Source organism: Triturus cristatus, chromosome 12, assembly GCF_964204655.1.
Source record: "Triturus cristatus chromosome 12, aTriCri1.1, whole genome shotgun sequence".
Taxonomy (NCBI): domain Eukaryota; kingdom Metazoa; phylum Chordata; class Amphibia; order Caudata; family Salamandridae; genus Triturus; species Triturus cristatus.
Genome location: NC_140595.1, coordinates 708,489,167 through 708,507,474, shown reverse-complemented (window position 1 = coordinate 708,507,474; position 18,308 = coordinate 708,489,167). Strand labels below are relative to the sequence as shown.

The 18,308-nt window shown below is 44.1% G+C and overlaps 1 pseudogene across 1 annotated transcript in view; it reads right to left on the bottom strand.

Annotated features, from left to right (window-relative positions):
• LOC146780367 (polyunsaturated fatty acid lipoxygenase ALOX15B-like) overlaps positions 1 to 18,308 on the bottom strand; it is a 101,295-nt pseudogene that overhangs the window by 57,857 nt on the left and 25,130 nt on the right. The window contains exons 2-4 of the transcript XR_014972386.1: positions 12,934 to 13,018; positions 11,520 to 11,642; positions 9,024 to 9,127 (exon numbers count right to left, since the gene is read on the bottom strand). The product of XR_014972386.1 is annotated as a polyunsaturated fatty acid lipoxygenase ALOX15B-like (transcript). The remainder of the gene's footprint in view (positions 1 to 9,023; positions 9,128 to 11,519; positions 11,643 to 12,933; positions 13,019 to 18,308) is intronic.

Sequence of the window (18,308 nt, the reverse complement as noted above, 5' to 3'; positions counted from 1 at the left end):
TACCGTAGAAAATAGAAATTAACCTGTATAATTTTTGTAGTAGGCATGGCATATTTATTAGAGCTAAATTAATTTATTCTTAACACTCGGAGCACAGAGCATGAACTGGTGCTACCCTGCTGATGCATTAAAAAGTATGGGAACTTATGCTAGTGTGTAATGGGGCGGAGTAAGTGAGGGGGTGTGGTCAGAGGTGTGGCTTTTCTGGATCCTTCACCTTCAAGTAACTACATCGAAAATACAGACCTCAAATGAAAAATAAATGCAAGTTATATTAATGAGTGAAAAATGCACTATCATATTGAGACATCTATTAGTGAATGCTCTGCACCAGAGACAGAATTGAATCCTGGTTTGTGCAGTGGAGAATAGAGACTTGTGTAGTTTAGAGCTACGAGGTCCCAGTCTGACAGAAGCACTGAACATTCAAGTTATTTTAAACTTTCATTACACACAGTACAAGATAGGCTGCCACAAAAAATGCAAAAGGCTTCCAGATGAAAAGATAAAAAGCTTACAACATACGTTTTTAGTAATAGCCAGACTGTGTGCAGTGCAATTTTGTTTATAATTTTTAAAGTACCAAAACATATTAGCTAGTAGCTAACTTGCAATACCTTTCAAAAAGAAGTGTGCGTCATCAGAAAGCTTCAAGAGACTTAACAATTAAAGAAAATACCGACTTCCAAGCCCCCTTCACATCTGCAGAATGATCCGTTACGCACATCTACTTTCCGTTCAGGGAAGCAGGCACCCAGGCAGGATTGTTTGTTTAGCTATCTGCCCCTTCTTCAGTCTCACGGCACAGGAGACTCCCTGCCGGACACTTCAGCTGAAGCATTTCAACTCTCTGAATTAACCGTCCTGGGAAGGTTGTCTTTACACCGAAAGTAGGGGAACTGCTCCTTTGAAATTAAAGTATGGGCACGCCGTCCCCCTCAGATCATCCCCACTTCAACCACTGGTGCCAATGGACATAGAACCTCCCTACCACAATGTATGGTTAACACGCGATGGGAAGCATGTGATGGATAAGGATGAGCGCACCAACTCAAGGAAGAAAGGTGAAGGGATGTGGTAAGAGCTATCGGAAGAAGAGTGGGCCGTGGAGACAACGCCAGACTATCAGGTGCCCACAGCGAACGTGCCTGGTGGGCTCAGATATGCGGACGTCAGCACCAGGGAATATGGGAGTGTGAGTGGAAGCAGAGAGCATAGGTACCCCGCCCCCCCCCCCCAGCAGGTAGCCCTACATTAACGGGGGAAACCCCCTTGCTCTGGATTGGTCCAGCATCCTTTTAAGGAAAGGAAATTCAGGAGGAGGGTGTGACCCCCGTGAAGGCCTACAATACAGAGGTCAGTAGCAGACTAACGTGTGGGGGCAGCGACATCTCACAAAGGATCAGGGCTTCATCCCATGGCAGGAAAAAAAGGATTGGCAGGTGGGAGGCAGAGGCTAAAAGTATGTGCGCTCTACCAGGATATGAATACATTGGGGCCTTTAATAGCAGGTATTCTAGATTCTTTTACTCATTGCAAAAAATTTTTTACATGATGCTAAAGATTGCTCCCCGATGTGGGATTCAGGCTATTGTGCACTATGGGAAGCACAATGCTGGATAACGAAAGTGGCACTTCACCTACATATGGTTTTATGGAAATGTGTGGAGCTATGGTGGTTTATAACATTTAAGTGTCAGTTATTTGTAGCTGTACCTATCACTCCAGAATCATGTAATAAAACAATATAATTTAATGAGGCTCCTTTCATGCATTGCTATCTTTTTGTTCACATTTGGAATCCAGCCACAGGGCAGCATACATGGCATGGGCGGGGTGTCAGCACAGTTCAGCCACTACCTTTGTTGCCAATGTCATTCACATTCTGGATCAGCCAATAGCACAGCACACAGTGTTTGAGGTAGTATTCAGGGTGACAGACATGTTGCTTTACAGAGGCCTAGGACCCCAAAGAATGACCACTGGTACAACAAAAGTTGTAGGTTGGCAAAGTCTGTTCTGATTAGGGAAGTAAAAGAGGGTTCTCAGGCAACCATCAGCCGCGAGGGTTCACTATAAAAACCTGATAAAAGCGGCTAAATCGGAGTGGGAGGACTCAAAGTGGTCAAGTATGAAGTCAGCATTAGAAGCTCGTGACCTACGGGCATTTTGGAATCTTGTGCGAACGGGTTCGGCAGAAAGTCCGTCTGCTATCATTCCCAATCTTAGCGAGGAGGTTTGGCTGGAGTACTTCCAGCCCCTCTATTCGCTCAGTAATATCGATAGTAGATTAGATGCAGTAATCCGGCCAAATGATATTGTTGTGGCGCATCCAGAATATGTGGATCTGGAGAGCCGACCTTTCACCCTTTTGGAAATTGAGTTGGCTCTCAGTACCATATCTGTGGGGAAAGCCCCGGGCCTCGATAGGATTCCGGGTGATTATCGAAGCAAAATAAAAATATGGGCTCCCTACATTCGCGTACACTTCAATGCTATCTTGCAGGGCCTTAAAATTCCCCATACATGGTTAGGACCCGAAATTATACCCATCCACAAAAAATCTTCACCTCTGGACCCGGCCAATTATCGCCCCATAAGCCTGATCGATGTTTAACAGAAGCTGTTAGCTCGTGTGCTCTTAACAAGATTACTGATTTGGATGAAGGAAAATGAAATTTTAACCTCTCTCCAAGCGGGCGTTCGAGCAAAAGTTTCCACCATTGATCAACTGTTCAGGCTACAGTTGATCTACTGGAAGACAGTTTCTATGGGGGCTGGCAATTTGTATTTGATCTTCGTGGACCTTCGGTCCGCATTGGATATGGTCGAAAGAGAGAAATTATGGGTATTATTAATGGAGATGGGTGCTCCCCCTTATCTCTGCCATTTATTTAAACGTATGCATGAAGGTACTTATGCAAGGGTGAGATACGGGAGATGTGGGCAAATTTCAGGCCCATTTCCGGTTGAAAAGGGCGTGAGGCAGGGATGTGTTCTGGTTCCAACACTATTTTCCCTCTTAATTAACGGGTTGATGGTGTGCTTATTGTGTGCTAATAATCTGGATTGCCCAATATTAGCGGGGCGCAAGCATAGTTCCCTCTAACCCGCGCGGCTGCGCGCCCGCGCACCTTTAAGGTACCGAGCGCGCAGTGACCCTTGTGAAGCGCGCACACGTTCTCGCCGCCGCCCGCTTTTTAAATGCGAGCGGCGAAAAACGGCAATTTCCCGGTTGCCTGAGGCACTCCCTTTTCTCACAGTGATATGAGTTTGTATTCCGAAGGGCAGCAGCTGGTACCCTGGGCTGGCACTGCCTATTTTGCATTACCCTTACTCAAAGGTCATGAGGCAGCAGAAGGAACAGAAAAGAGTACACCACGTTTACTGTTTCCTCCTTCTCCATGTCCCTACGCAGTACAGGGAAGGCTGGAATAAAGGGTCAATCAGGTGAAGTCATCGGGGGGCTGTTAAAGGGCGTGATGTCACTTCCGTCTCCACTGGGATTTTGGTGAACTGGCATCGCTGCTGCACGGTTGAGTGGAGGAGGGTGGACGAGTGTGGGTTTGTGTCGCACATGCATTGTCCGGCAGGGAACCTTGTACTGCTACTTACCACAGTTTACTTGTGTGTTTGTGAATCTTGATGCGATCGTTGGTCTCTGATCACGTGTTTGGTTAGCTAGGGAGCCAACCCTCTGCCAATGCAGAAGTCCCAAAGACATGGTCTCAGCACAGTCCCAGGTCTCCAATCTAGAGCGGTTGTTGCACGGTCACATCAGTAATGTAAGCGACAGAAGATCCGTGTATTAGAAACCTACGGAGGGGCCACAAAGCGCGGTCATGCTTGCTCTAGAAGCCACCATCACAGCCGCAGCTCGGTGTGACAGCTTGCCACGGGCACTTGGACTGCTAGGACGCAGTGTGCGCAATATACATTTAATAATACAAAGTTTGCTTCCTGACAGCTTGCTTTTGCCTGCCGAGGCTCTGTCTGATGATAATACACACTGCACACCACAACAGCAGGATGTCAGAGAAGCAGCACGAGGGGGGAAAAAAGTGCATCACCCTGCCTCCGTGCACTGGCCACGGGCCGACCAAACATAGGCACTGTGGCCGCTGCAGCTTCGCACAGGCCCTTCTCTCGGGCAGAAATAGGATACAATGTGCTAACAGTGCACTTTAAAAAAAAAAGTTACATTCCTCCTCCAAGCGCCCTCCCTGCTGTCTCCTTTTTGGAACAGAAGCGTCCCAAGCGTTCAAACATGGCGCAGAACTAGCCCAGTACTCGCACCAGTCACGGGTACAAAGTTCTTACATGGTTGTTGAACCCATGCACCAGAAAAAAATCAGTGTTCAAACAGAAACAGTGTTTGCTGCTATTATTTTGCAGTTACCTTAGCTATCACCCAAACAAATGTAACCCTGACTCAGATAAACTGAAGTGTAATTCTTTTTGTGCAGAATTTTATAAAACGCATCGATTACATGTTCAGAATCATTTTTTCCCTTACACTGACATGAAAAGAAGCAGCAGATTTGCGATTAGTCAGCCAGCAATTAAAAAAGAAAAACACAGAATGAGTCAGCCCACTTCGGCCGTGGTCTCTCTTCAGTGCACACCTGCCTACAAAGTAGCTCACTTCAGGGCCATAACTAGTAGGAAAAGCTAGTCTGCTTTTATTTCATTTTCCCCCCTGATATTTGGGATGGGTTATTTTAGTAAATTTGTGTATGCCAACCTTAGACTGATCTATTTTTATGGTTAGAAACAAACAAACATTAATTGGTAAAGCCAATAGTTCTCACCTATGCATGGTAATATGTTCTAACCGTGACGTACACAAGTGTGGCTGCTGTTCAGCATGGCTAAAAGTTAGTGTGTCGCAGAGTGAGGTTGAGCGCCATAGATTTAAGTACATAGAGTGGAGTGGCAAGGAGAAGAGAAGAGTGGAATGGATTTGAGTAGATTGGGGTGTTGTGAAGTTTATTCGAGTGGAGTGGCATAGACTAGAGTGGATCACACCAAGCAGGGAAAACCGGACCTCAGCTTTTGCTAGTGTGAGTCTGCACGCCAGAGGAAAGTAAGAGGAAGACAGATAGTGCTTTTCATCTGAGCTGGGCCACAGAGTGTGGTCACCAGTGTTCCCTCTAACGTACGCGCCTGCGCACCTTTAAGGCACCGAGCACGCAGTGTCCCGTGTGAAGAACGCACTCGTTCTCGCCGCCGCCCGCTTTTAAAATGCCAGGTCTTGCCTATAGACAGCCTTTAGCTGTTGTCGAAGACGTGTTGTGGACACAGGGGTAGGCAAAAAGCAAACTAAAATACCCCCCCCCAATTTGATCGGTACCTCAAATGCCATCAGGAGAGTGAAGCTAGTAAGGTCTGTCCTCCCTAGAAGAGGTCCTTTCATCCCTCCTATCTATTAATCTCTCCACCCTTTAAGCCGTTCATCCAGAGTCCAGTTCACCTGTCTATTCATGCTCCCATCCGTCTGACTTTTCATCTAATCCATCCATCCTTCCTTTACCATTCCATCCATCCATCCATCCATCCATCATTTCAACCACCTTTTATCAATCACCCATCCTTTCACCCAGGTTTCCATCTACCCAAACATTCATCCTTCAATCCATTCCTACGTGCACCCACCCTTGCAAATATAACTTTACTCTTCAATCTCTCAAACCTTTCACCTTTGTATCCATCCTTTTATTGACCTCTCCTTCTTGTCACAGTTTCTTCCTTCTTTTCATATTTCCTATATTTCATTCTTCCTTTCTGGTCTCCCTTTCTCTTTCCCACTATTTTCCTAATTCTTTCTCCATCTGTTATGGTTTCTACCCCACATTTAGAAAAGAAATGCAGCAAGTTTTTATATAGTGCAAACTCAACTCAAAAAGTATGGGAGTGCTTTACATGATTTATTATTATATATTTTTTTGTATGCATGGGGAAATTAATTGATTTGCCCAGAATCACAGGATGTTAGGCTGACCCGAGACTAAAAACCCATCTCCTAAATAGACAGCTCGAGTATTAAGCCACAACCCCAACCACAAGAGCGGATCATTTTCAATATTATATACAACTTGATGCAAAAAACAACCATTGACAAAGCCAATAGTCTTGGCTTCTTGTAGGTGTAATGTTACTTGTATTGTATATCTGGATGCAATGACAGAAGCAGCAAAATATCAGTAGGGTGGCACACTATGCGATGCACATATTTTTAGCTTAATTGCTTTTAAGCCACACCCTTAATTGCATTGGTTACGCCCCTTTGAAAGATCCCCCAGTATTTTGATCCTACTCAAAGCCCTGGTCTACACGCGTGGTCAGGTTCTTGGCGCACATAGCCTTGGCTGCAGCGCACAGAGACATTACTCTGCCGCACACAGAGGAAAATAATTAGAGGGAACATTGGGCGCAAGATACCTGCCCTAATGTTCGCGGATGACACGCTTTTACTGTCAAAATCATTTATGGGCATCCAGCGTTCCTTAGAGGAATTTTGCTCCTTTTGTAAAATCAGGGGTCTGGAATTGAATTTATCTAAAGCTAAATTCATGGTTTTCTGCGCTAGCCCAGCCAATTGTCCTCACCCCAGATGGATGGTACAGAGTTGGATCGTGTATCCACATTTGATTATCTGGGGGTTACTCTGAATGATGAAATGAAATGGGGGTCTCATATGGCGAAGGCCAATTTGAAGTTAGCACAAACTGTGGGGGTTATTTTGAAGGCTTTTAATAATACCTCATCTAAACCCCTGGGCCCTCCTATGGAAATGTATAAATCTCAAGCTATAGGGGGTGCGCTTTATGGCGCAGAGCTATGGGGACATTGCAGCATCGCCCCTCTAACTTCAATTGAGAACTCTTTCATTAGGAGACTCCCGAAATTACCCTCGAGTACCCCCTTAATCTCCCTAAAATGGAATTTGGGTTTAGTTCCCATTGAAGAGATTGCCCTGATCCGCTCACTCCTGTATTGGAGACGACTCTGGTCTACACCCGAGCTTGTGAGTTATAGGCAGGATCTTGGTGATATTTGGTCAAGAGGGAATCTGGGGAAAATCTCATGGCTGATGCATGTTAAGAACCTTTGCTACCTTATAGGAAAGGGGGCTTTGTGGTCGGCTCCTGAAGAGTCTTGCTGTATGTTAACTAAGAAATCATGGATTGGGGGCCTTACAGCAGTATTGAAAGGAAACCCTATTACACTCTTCCTTGGGTAGGCTTACCAACACCTTCTTGGACATTAAGACTAGTCCCCATTTTGAATCATTTTTGGACATTATTCAGCCCCCATTGGCCAAGAAACTTTACATTCAGTTTAGACACGGCTCACTACCACTAAGGGCTTTCACCCATAGATGGTCTAATGCGCCTGGTCTCACGAGCTCTTGCCCAGAATGTATTGATACTTGTGAGTCAGAGTTGCATGTAGTCCTTTTTTGCCCTCTACGCCACGGCAAGAAAAAAGTGGATTCTTCAACTCTGTAAGTCCAGGGGCCTTAGGGACTATCAGGAGGTGTTTAGAATCCTCAAATAGGACACCACCCCTATGATAGTTTTTGCAACGGCTAGATTCCACCTTTCCATGTGGTTCTCTAGGTGTAAAAAATTACTAAATGTCAGGTATTAATTTGTCTGCAATGATGATCTTCTTGGGATGTAGCGAAAGCATGTTTAGATATGTGACTATTTAAGGATTGAATATTGTTCTATTTTGTCCTTACTAATAATGCTTGCAATTGTGTTTTAATTCTAAAATAAGGTGTTTATGATGGATTATATCTAATGCAATTGATTTGAATCATTTTTATTGTAAATAGGTATTTGTCTTTTTATGGTATTATACCGAAATAAAAGCTTTTTGACTGACTGTTGCTTTACTTATAAGCTTGCACTGGTGAGTAGTGAACATAAAGCAAAGAGTTCACTTCTGCAACCACCAGTTGTGCCACACACCTCACCCTTGAGTGGTGCGGCTAGAGAAGGCAGCACAGCCCTCACAGGAGGAGTTATTGCGGCAGATAGTCACTCCTCGAGCCCCCACAGTGTTCAATGGGCTTAAACACAAGCCAATATGGACACCATCATTTCACTTAAACTCACGAGAGAAGATCACAAGCCAAGTACAGTGCATCGTTGGTGATGCATATTACAGGATTCCCTCCAACAGGAGAGAGAGAGGTTAGCTGGCAAAGTGAGTTGCATATATGGGAACATTTGAAGTAATAAGGTGGAAGTGGGTACAACGTCCTGAGTATCAATGGTGTGCTTGAGTGGGGCAATGGATGCTGCCAGCTGAGTGCATCTCCAAGAGAGGGTGTGAACTTTGGAAGCAGGTTCAAGTCCCAGAGTCCCCTCAATATCCAGTGATTCTGGGAAAATCGTTTAACCTCCTTGTGCCCAATAAAATAATCTGGTCTTGTTTAATGCAACTGGGGCTTTGTTTAAAGCAGCTCAAAGCCCCTGGGCCATGTAGTGCTATAGAAAAGGGCAACAGACAAATAGAAATGGCCATAGAGGTTGTGCAAGTACAGGGCAGCAAGAAGTCTCAACTTTGAGGTTAAGCCTGCTTTTCAGCCTGACCATTGTACTCCAATTTTAATCATGGTCCTTTTCAGTTCAGTCAGATGAAGACCTGTGTGCTTAAATCTGCATCTGGAATAGGTTACTCTGGTGTATAAATTACAGTGCTTAACCAGAGATGTGCCTAGGGATTTCAAGTGCCAAGCTCACTCATTCCTCCGCTCGAACACTCGTATCCGATGAGCAGGAAAAGGAGGCAAAAAAAGCTAGATTTCGAATACAGAACAAGCCCGCAAGCCAGAAAATATTCATAAATCCCTTGTTTATAAGGAAACATCTGGGTGTTCAATATTTGGTAATCATTAAATTGTAATTGAATTGTAAAGAGTGCTTGAATACCAGCCAACCCTCAGAAATCAAGTTGCTTAAAGTTAGCTACACACACACACACAAGCTTTGTCAAAGGAACTTTCCTACCTGAAGTAGCAGTATTATGAGTTCTTAAAACGCGCTTGAGGTCTTCAAGTGATTTCCAGGATTCCTGGCGACCAAACAATCCTTTCAGTTTGATTTCCAGCGTTCTAGGAGAGAAAGGATGGCTTTACTAAGAACCATCACATCAAGAAAAATGCATAATGGAAAGGGTATTTGAACATGGTGTTCTCTGGTTCTTCAAAAGATGGATTCTGACAAACATGAATTCAAACGCTATTTGTTAACATTTGCTGATAGTGACAAAGCAGTACACTATTAGCGAAACATTTTAAGGTGACTAATCTAGAATAAAGGAAGAATGCTATATGAAATACATCTGTTCCAAAGTTTGGGAAGAGTACGATGCAAACATTTCCTAATGAAAGAATATTTTTGGACAAAGTATCATGACAAAAACTGTAAAGATGGAGGCAATGGGTTAGAAGAGGACTCAGAAACAAACTATTTTTTAACGGAAATAATGACTGATTGTATGAAACCAGGGGGGACATCAGTTCCGTTAAATCCTGAGCTACAAACTGATAGTGTCAAGCAAGAAAGGCAAAGACAGCCTAATAAAGAAGGCCTGTGTAAAGAGTCAAAACCGATATGGATTAGGAGACTACCTTGGTGGCGTTTGTACGTTGGTTGTTTTGCTAAATTGTTGCCAAGCAAACTTGGTCAACCTGTAGTATTTCTCAAGTAGTGTCACCTGGAGAGGAGCATTGTTGGTAATGGGTGTTGGCATCAGCTGAGCATGCCCTAGCTATGTGTCTGAACATTGCCGTGTATCAATTCTCTCCCCCCCCCACCCCCACCCCCCCTTATGATTCGGTGACTGAGATGTAATTTCAGGTATGACTGTATGCACCAAACCAATCTCTAAAGCTTCCACTGCTATTGGAGCTCAAGGCCGGACTGGTCGTAGCAGGCACTGGTGTTTCCCCAGGAGGCTGGAAGGGGGGGTGGGGGTAGAGAAGAGACCGTTTAAGTAACAAATTCAGCAGGCCAGTATAAGCCACACATCACTCACGTTTTGTTTCCAGTTTGCCTGTGTTTTGACCTATGGTATAGTTTAAGCACCCACTGCAGAGTTATTGGTATATTATTGAGCACTTTTCTGCCACAATGAAAGGGTCAAGATATATTTGGTGATTAATCTTCTTGCTGGAGTTTTGTCTAGTAGCATTATTTACTCATCTAGGGAGTGCCCAGGGTTTATATGCCCACTGCAATGAATGCGTACCATGCAGATCATATACATTTGTTTATGTGCATAGCTCTGTGGGTTGCTGCTTTTGTCAGAGAAATAGTTTTGTTACTGTGCAGTTCATAAGTTACAATAGTAATCTAGAAGAGTGAGCTATGAACTACCATCAAAATGTTGCTTGTAAACTGCATGGTTCAGAATAGAAAGTCATGTGTTTTCCAGTAGTGGATTGTCTAATTATGCTAAAAATGGTTTGTGTGGGTAGAAATACATTAGTAAGTGTAACCCCAACCACGGTTACATTTGGCATCCAGAGTGTGTGCCTCTCCAGCCCAAGCATCTTAAAAATATGCCTACACTGCTTAGTGCCTTTTGTCTGGTGGAACATTTTATGTACACTGAAGTACACATGTATTATCCATTTTCTGTTTGATGTAAAGAGCTCCATCATCATCATCTGGTATGATAGGAGATAGGATACAAATGTGAGGCACTGGAGAGAAAAGGGGCACGTTGGAGGTGGATCATGAGGGAAAAAGTCGACGAGCCCCCAACAAAGATTGTTGCATCCTGGTGCACTGGAAGCCCATCATTTACTATGTTTAAAAATCGAATACAATTGAATATGTACTGAAATAAGTTATGCAATTCACCATTTCTGCAATTCCCCGACCCCCCCCCCCCCCCGCACCCCGAACCCTTCTTGCAGTGGTCAGGCTCACTTGCTGCTCAGCATACAGAGGCTGGTCTGACGAAATTTACCAGGCTGCTTTGGGTTCCCAGTCTGGCCCTGCTGCAGTTACATTACTTCATTTAACACCATCACATCTAGGTAATTCAGCTAAATCAAGGCGATAAGACTCACGCAGATAATTAAACAATGTTTGCGCATAACATGCACAGACCATAACTGAACGCTTAGATGGCTACAACTGAAGTGAATCTTAAAGTTATTTCGAATCTCTTTTGGTCATAAGAGCAAAAGACCTTTCTTTTACTCTGCAGTTCATATGGAGTGGATGCAGGACATGGTTTGTTTTAAGATACGCTCAACAGAACAGCGGTCCATTCGTACTAAGGTTCTTAAAGCGGGCCCGCGCTCTGAACACTATGCAGTCTGCAGTACAGGCTACAGTCAAAGATCAACATTCTAAAGAAAAACCTTACGAGAGTCATACGATTTCAATTGCAAGAGGCCACGGTCATTTAAGAAGTACAATTGCTATAGAGGAGAAGGGTCTCTTGAAGCACCAACATTTGTTCTAATCACCATGACACTCAATACTTACGAAGCTTCGTTCTTGAGGGCAAAAGTAAGTGATTTAGTGATGGAGTATTTAACGTTCGAGTCTAGTTCCGTGACGTTACCCACATCGATGCATCTTGGAAAAGCTTCGTGGTACACTCTCCACCTGGCAGGATCAAAGGATAGAGAAGACAGGAGAAAAGTGGCAGTGACTACTTCAGTCTGAAAAGAGTTCTAAAATCCTGCCTTTTAAGTAGAGCAAAATGACAGCCATTTGTATTACATCGTTATTCAATGAACACTCACAGGTAACCAAGAGCTCATGAAAATCTCAAGTCAAAATGCTTTTATGTGTTTGCATAGTTGATCATGGGTGCATTTTTTTTTTTTTTACCAATTTAGCCAGTAAAGGCAGATTGGATACATGTCAGAAGTGGTTTAGGCCATTCTGGCCTTTAAAAAAAAAAAATTATATAATTTTACTAGGGGAGAAACTTGGCCCATTTTCAGACATTCAGAGGGATCCTTGTTGGAAAGAGTTCAATTTTTGTCCATAAGGGAGTGACGAATTGATGGATCCTTCAGATAGGCCAGAGGAATTGGGATCGTCCAAGCGTGTGGTGGGATGGATTGAGTGAATGGTTAAAAAAAAAAAGGCTGTACAGATTTTGGAAGGTATAGGAAACTGCATATATTTGTATTTTCTGCATTCAAAGATTTGTTGTTATTCGAGATGAACATATGACAAACAGGCCACACACTGTGCTCTCAGACCAGCTTTTTGGGCACTGCCAGATTACCATAAAGGTCACTCTGACCCTTAAAGGGACAATTGACTGCTGGGCCCATCAGTTGTATGTATATATCTATGTACATGTGCTTATTAGACCAAAGCTCACTGGGGAGAGTGCTGAACACAGGGGCAAGGGCCAAAGGATACATGTTGGAAAATGTTCCCAAAGAGGAAAGGGGAATTGGGTGGCGAAGGTGTGGTAATGTGGGATGGGAGCCGCACCATTTCTATAGCATTTTATTTATAAGATTGCAGTGCCCCTTAAACATTTCTACTAGGGACATCCCACCTGCAACAAACCTTGATCAGTATGCACAGTAAGGAAGTAAGGAGGGAGTGGAACTCACAAAAGTGAAGGTAAGTGACCTGAGTTCTTGTTTTACAATAATCAGATAACCCACAGAGGCGAGCATTCAATACCACAGATCCACTGTCGACCGCCCCTGTAGGGAAAAAAACCGTGGCCTTGGAACGTTACTTCATATTTAGCTACACGTTAAATTAGAAATTACTTGTATTCATTGGTCTGTGTAAATTGGCATCTTTAAAGTGCTGACAGTATAAGGAGGTCCTGTAAGGACTGGTTATAAACTACAGTGAGATGTTTGCATCTCAGTTGCCAAAGTGTTATGCTATACAAGTTCACAGAAATAGAATAACTCACTTGTAGGTCTCTCTTCTTTCTTCCAGCTCGTTCTTTCGCCACTTTAGGAGGAGGGGGTTGTGAACTTCTGCAGAGGCTAGGGTAGCTGCGCCAAATAGGTTAAAATAAGAAGTGATGTTGAGGGAGTCTTATTGAAGAAATTGAAAATATCACTCAAGAACAATAAAAAGGCACTCCATAGAATATGATGCCTAGCCAATGCAAGGAAGATGCATTTTAGGTGACACCAACCTGCCCCAGGTAGAGAATAGGACTGACCCGTAACATTTGAAATTGTCCAAGGACCAGTTGTGGTACATGTCTCTTCTATAAGGTGTTCAAGCTTAGTTTGGTTACCAGCCTTCTGCTAGGATAACTTGGACTCTGAAAATATGTTCCTGCGACACCCTCTTAAGCTCTATATAAGCCTCCAACGGACTTTCCACTCGAACCAAGGACAAATTAGTCACTGGTATTAACCTCCAGATCCCCCATATATAAAAATAAAAAATAAAAATAGTCTTCTGGTACTACTAACTGACCATAATGTGGAGTGGACAAGAGCCCTGGTCCTAGCTCACAGGACTACTGCAACATCAGCTTTGATAAATTCTGAGAAACCCATTTCCAAGATAGACCCAGGTAGATAAGACACAAACTCAACAAATGTTAAGACCTCATCAAGCTCCCCCTGAACGTTCACCGGCTCCAAGAGGAATTCAGGATCAAAGCAAAGGTTCTCTTCAGTCATGAATGTAAGTGGCCCAAAATCCCAGAATACTTGCAGACACTGGCCCTACACTGTTCCTCTGCCACAAATCTACCATCCACCTTCACGGATTTATTAAGGACTATTGAAGATCATGAAACATGGTGACGGATCCATGCCCGTGCAGTAACCCATACTGTGGAGCACCATCAACCCAGACATGTGAATTGAACGAAACACTTATTATCAGGACACCTTCCCCCCGACTAGGAGATGATTTCCACGAGTATTAGATTAGACCCCAACCTCTTTTCCCCTTCCTAGAACTTTACACTCCCATGTCCTCTGGATTCGAGGTAATTCAATGACCATGTAGTGTTCTGCTGTGCACTTACGGATTACTCACAGCACCTTTATAGAATTTCTTTAGCAATGTTTTGTGAGGTTTGGCACATTAGAGTTCTGAGTGAAGGTTCTTGAAAAGTCTGCTGGAGTTGGACTTTGACAAACAGATGTGGTAGGAATGGGGAAAAAAAAAAAAATATATATATATATATATATATATATATATATATTCTTACCACGAAATCTGAGCTCCACACAAGACCTAGCGGACTATAAAAGTTAGAGAAACTAACAAGGTGCTTCTTTGTGGATTGCTAGTATAAAGTTGGTACAGATGAGCTGGGGTGCAACAGCCTATATTATTGCAATTGTAGAGCACAATACTTCCCCCACCCCCAAAGGGTATTGTGGTGCTGAGAAGCAGGAGTGGCATGGGCCAAGCCAGGACTGAGACTAGGTGAATAGTCAGGTCTTCAGTTTCTTGTGAAATTCAAGAATTGAGGAGGAAGCTCGGATGTTAAGGGGTAAGTCATTTCAGGCTTGGATAGGGAGTCAGAAGGTCCAGCCACCACTCTGTGCAATCAAGAAAACATGAAGCAGTGACTTGTTCAGCAAAGCAGAAGTATATACACATTAACAACATCACTGCGTGCTAAAACACAAGAAATATGAATGAGTTCTGTACCAACCAAGATCATACATGATTTACTAGTGATCACTTTTTTTTGCAGTTTTATAAAACGCAAACTCGACTCAAAGGTATTGGAGTGCTTTACAGGCGCACCAGTTACATTACACAAGGACACATTCATTTTTGGTAGGCATAGGGAAATTAAGAGATTCTCAATCTCCGGATGGAGTCTATAGTTTGGGATTAGTTTATTTTTTTCCCCCAGTAGGTGCAGTGCAGGGCTGTACCCTCTTTTAAATAATGTGCCCCATATTCACTAGTGTCAAGGTTGGTTTTTTCCTCTGTTCTTTATACCAGTTATTAAGTCGCAAATTCGATGGGTTTAAATTCGTTGCGTTTTATGCTTTAAGGAAGGAAGGCATGCGGGCAGCTTATTAGAGGGGACCTGAACGTTGTGCACCTTTCTTATGCTCAAAGGTAAGAGATAGTAGCCATGTTCTAGTCTATGAATGATAACTTTATTATAGACCACCAGTAGCGGTGTATAAATTGCTTTCTGGAGGACTTCCATTGCTTGTGGAAAGTTACCCAACTGAGTGAAAGATATTTCACAAGTGTCAGTTGCATACTGATGGTTTCCTTTATTCTGAGAAATTTGATTGGTTTTATTTTAGAGACCACACACTGCAACACTTTTCCAGGGCATCCGAGTTTAGTTGCAGATATTCTTTAGGCAATACGAGTTCGAAACAAGCATAAAGAAAAAGGTGTACAGTCTGGTAGAAGTAGTCTTTGGAATGGCTCTATTGATCGGAGTGTCAGCCATGTCCACATTAACAAAATTATTTGTATTTTAAATAAAGATTAGAGCTCAGGCGGCACCTGCTCCACACGTTCCAAAGCATTAAGGGGGTCACTATTCCGATTATTCACTTTAACACTTCATTTGACCCGGAAGTAAAATTCCGAGATTGCATCATATGTCGTCATCCAATTCGGTATCAAAGGAGTTTAAGTAACAAGGCCAAAATGTCCAATTGAGATCGTGCATTATGAGACTTGGAAACGCGAGCCAACACTGCCCCATGTGTGGCTTCTTGGAGTGCATTGGTTGGTTAGTGTATGGAATGTGTAGAGAGGAGCAGCTATGAATTTAGAAAAACACCCAGTTGACTTCAGAGTAACATCTTCACCCATAAGAAACGCAGAACACACCACAATAGTGCATCCAGCTGCAAAACAATAAGTAGGACCCACTGGAGGTGGGCGATGGTCACACCGAGTCAGGGAAGTCTGGCAGGTTTCAGACCCGGAGGTTGAATTGGACACTCGGAATCTTTGACCGAATTCCTCCGAGGCGCAGCTAAGACGGAGGTGTTCAGCAGGGAAGGTGAGAGGGGTGAGGTGGCAGGAGACCTTGCTGCCACAAAGGGCTGTTGAAATATCACTATTAAAACAAAATCCTTGTTCAAATTCAACTGGAGAGGTTTTATTAAATCCATTTGAGAGTGCAACCTTGCAAAGCTTCGGTGGTTTTCCCTTGCACTGAGCCTGGAACAGAGTTGAACTTTGGAACGTCTTAGGTTTAAAGCAGGCTTCATTGGTTTGGAATACGAAGAATGATAGTACAGAATAGCACACCTAGAGGCCCTGGCCAGTGAGGACCAGGAGAAGCCCGTTAGAGATGCGTCAAGGTCCCTATGGCCCCACACCCTCTTCACCCCGCTGGGTCTCCCCCTTGCTTCCACTGTGCTCAGGACTATAGTACCAGTGATGTACCAGTTGAAACCCCCCCCCACACGTGGCAGTGTGTGCGCTGAAGGGTTAGCTCGCTTTTGGATATCTGACTATTTAGTGTGAATTGCCCCTCACCGTAATTGTGCTGGCCACTTTACATAGGGCTGTGGTGTGTTGAGAAGGGTGTAAATGTTCTACAGGAGACTTATCCCAGTGATCTATTTTTCAAATGGCAACAGACGTCTACTCGCATGTGGCCATACGGGTGGTTGCATTACCCAGTGTCTAATTACTGTGCTTTGCCAGAGTGCCAAAGGAGGTAAGCATATTCTCTTGCAGTTTGCGTGCTGCCACGCTCAATAGTCTGTTCCCTGGGAAGCCGGTGGGAAATCTGTGTTTCCCCAATATTGGAGTTAACGGAGATCCGGGTGGATAACATCTTCGATAATTGCACTTAATCCCAGGTGCCCACTGTGGGCCAGAGCACTGGTGAGATTTACACCTCCCGAGGTTGGTGGGACTTGGGAAGGCAAGGGATTCTCCAAATGAGATTCCTGGAAATTGCCTGGTCGATAAAAACAATGCTTTTCAGCGACAGGCCTAGCCCGTTCAAGGTAGCGGTGCTGCGCGGTTTGATAGTGCACAAAATGAGGAAGCCCCATGCCACCATATTGAGGACGTGTGTAGGGGGGCGAGGCTACCAGAGGCAGGGTTTGCATGAGTGCTGCTAGTCTCTCTAGCCAAGATAACGTACAATATCTCCACTTCTGCAGTTCAGCGAATGTTTACCAAGAGAAGGCTGTAATATCAGTCTTCTGTCGTATTGTGGTGTGAATATGGAAGGCCCAAATATTCCACCCCCTGTGAAGCCCACTGGAAGGGAAAAAGTAGCCCGATGGCATTCCGTTCCGTCTGGGAGGGCCGCAAGGCCAAGGAGTTGTGACTTTTAGGAGTTAGTCAACCCAAAGACCTTCCCAAAAGCCTCCAGTTCTTGCAGAAAGGCTGGTAGGGAGTGGAGGGGGTCTGCCAGTGCCACCATGACATCATTAGCGTACAAACCCAGTTTGTGTTCTCCGTCACCCTTCATAATCATGGAAATAGGGGGTTTGCCCTCACCCATCCTGCAAAATGTTCCATGTACAAAGCGAACAGGAGTGGTGACAGGACACACCCCAGTCTCGTTCCTCATGCAACATCGAAGGGCTGGGACATTAGGCCATTATTTGGATCACTTCTTTATGTCCAGAGAAGCTACACCATATCCATTGTGTAAAGCGTTGCCCCAAGCTAACAGTCTGGAGCGTAGTATGGAGAGGAGGCATGTGAACCCCATCAAATGCTTTTTCTCCATCAATCGAAAAGTGTGCTGTATCCAAGAACGCTGGACCTTGTCCACAAGGTGACACGTTGTGTAGTCACTACAGTTTCGCTTAAGTTTAAAGCCTGCATGATCTGGGTCTATAAGTCCTTGCATCTGGAGGCGGGTGTGGGACAGGCATGTCGCTAAAATGGTGGTGAAGATCTTAGCGTCCACATTTAGTAGTGATATGGGATTAGAGGCAGAGCATTTAGTGGCTTTTGGACTTTAAGCGAATTTAGTTGCAACTGATGAAAATGGATTCTTTCGGAGCCAATGATAGTGAGCCATGTCACTGATAGTACCTTTTAAAACGGAGATGAGCAACAATTCAGTGTAAGGGGGGGCTGGACATCTTACATTCAAATCCCTTGGTCACTGATGATCTGCAATGCCTCAAAGCAGCATCAGCCTTACTTCAAGCAAATGATTTGCCATAGTTTAGTCATAATTTTGCTCAAGTAATTAAATTAGGACTAAAATATGAAGCATACTTGTGCAGCTGCCTCTGCTCTGGCATAGCCAGCCAATGGGATTTCTCCAGATGAGTCGTGCCTCAATAAGATGCATCCTAATGGAAAGAGGGTCTTTATTGCCTCAAGGTTGGGGGTGAAGGG